Source organism: Bos indicus x Bos taurus, chromosome 19, assembly GCF_003369695.1.
Source record: "Bos indicus x Bos taurus breed Angus x Brahman F1 hybrid chromosome 19, Bos_hybrid_MaternalHap_v2.0, whole genome shotgun sequence".
NCBI lineage: Eukaryota > Metazoa > Chordata > Mammalia > Artiodactyla > Bovidae > Bos > Bos indicus x Bos taurus.
The window spans coordinates 10,128,550-10,130,929 of record NC_040094.1 but is presented as its reverse complement, the minus strand read 5'-3'; positions in this window follow the sequence as shown (position 1 = coordinate 10,130,929).

Below are 2,380 nucleotides of genomic sequence, written 5' to 3'. Positions count from 1 at the left end.
AAAAATCTCATAGACCATAATCAAGTTGAGTTTATTCCAGGGACTGAACAATTCTTTAATGTGATACACTATATTAACAAATCGAAAGATAAAAATCATATGATTATCTCAATAGATGCAGAAAAAGCCTTTGACAAAATTTAGCACCCATTTATAATTAAAACTTTTCAAAAATGGGCATAGAAGGAACCTACCTCAACATAGTAGAAGCCATATATGATAAGCCTACAGCAAACGTTATTCTCAATCATGAAAAACTGAAAGCATTCTCCCTAAGATCAGGACCAAGACAAGAGTGTCCACTTTCACCACTATTACTCAACATAGTTTTGGAAGTCCTAGCTCCAGAAATCAGAGAAGAAAAAGAAATAAAAGGAATCCAGATTGAAAAAGAAGTAAAGCTCTCATTGTTTGCGGATAACATGATACTGTACATAGAAAACCCTTCAGACAGTATCAGAAACCTGCTAGAGTTAATAAGTGAGTAGAGGAAACTTGCAGGATACAAAATCAATACACAGAAATCACTTGCATTTCTATATATTTACAATGAGAAATCAGAAAGAGAAATTAAAGAATCAATCCCAATCACCAGTGCAATGAAAAGAATGAAATATCTAGCAATAAACTTAGCTAAGGGGACAAAAAACTGTACGCAGAAAATTATAAGACACTGATGAAAGAAATCAAAGATGACATAAATAGATGGATAGATAGTCCATGTTTCTGGGTAGGAAGAATCAATGTTATGAAAACAACTATACCACCAAATTGAAAAAGCAAGAGAGTTCCAGAAAAATATCTATTTCTGCTTTATTGACTATGTCAAAGCCTTTGACTGTGTGGATCACAATAAACTGTGGAAAATTCTTCAAGAGATGGGAATACCAGACCTCCTGACCTGCCTCTTGAGAAATCTATATGCAGGTCAGGAAGCAACAGTTAGAACTGGACATGGAACAACAGACTGGTTCCAAATAGGAAAAGGAGTACGTCAAGGCTGTATATTGTCACCCTGCTTATTTAACTTCTATGCAGAGTACATCATGAGAAACATTGGGCTGGAAGAAGCACAAGCTGGAATCAAGATTGCTGGGAGAAATATCAATAACCTCAGATATGCAGATGACACCACCCTTATGGCAGAAAGTGAAGAGGAACTAAAAAGCCTCTTGATGAAAGTGAAAGAGGAGAGTGAAAAAATTGGCTTAAAGCTCAACATTCAGAAAACAAAGATCATGCATCTGGTCCCATCACTTCATGGGAAAGAGATGGGGAAACAGTGGAAACAGTGTCAGACTTTATTTTGGGGGGCTCCAAAATCACTGCAGATGGTGACTGCAGCCATGAAATTAAAAGACGCTTACTCCTTGGAAGGAAAGTTATGACCAACCTAGATAGCATATTGAAAAGCAGAGACATTACTTTGCCAACAAAGGTCCGTCTAGTCAAGGCTATGGTTTTTCCTGTGGTCATGTATGGATGTGAGAGTTGGACTGTGAAGAAGGCTGAGTGCCAAAGAATTGATGCTTTTGAACTGTGGTGTTGGAGAAGACTCCTGAGAGCCCCTTGGACTGCAAGGAGATCCAACCAGTCCATTCTGAAGGAGATCAGCTCTGGATCCTCTTTGGAGGGAATGATGCTAAAGCTGAAGCTCCAGTACTTTGGCCACCTCATGTGAAGAGTTGACTCATTGTAAAAGACTCTGATGCTGGGAGGGATTGGGGGCAGGAGGAGAAGGGGACAACAGAGGATGAGCTGGCTGGATGGCATCACCGACTCAATGGACATGAGTTTGAGTGAACTCTGGGAGTTGGTGATGGATAGGGAGGCCTGGCGTGCTGTGATTCATGGGGTTGCAAAGAGTTGGACACGACTGAGCGACTGAACTGAACTGAACTGATATTACCAAATGCAATCCACAGATTCAGTCCGATCCCTATCAAATTACCAATGGCATTTTACACAGAACTAGCCAAAGAATTGATGCTTTTGAACTGTGGTGTTGGAGAAGACACTTGCGAGTCCCTTGGACTGCAAAGAGATCCAACCAGTCCATTCTAAAGGTGATCAGTTGTGGGTGTTCCTTGGAAGGAATGATGCTTAAGCTGAAACTCCAGTACTTTGGCCACCTCATGAGAAGAGTTGAGTCATTGGAAAAGACTCTGATGATGGGAGGGATTGGGGGCAGGAGGAGAAGGGCACAACAGAGGATGAGATGGCTGGATGGCATCACTGACTCGATGGAGGTGAGTTTGAGTGAACTCTGGGAGTTGGTGATGGACAGGGAGGCCTGGCGTGCTGCAGTTCATGGGGTCGCAAAGAGTCAGACACGACTGAGTGACTGAACTGAACTGAACTGAGAACAAAAAAATTCACA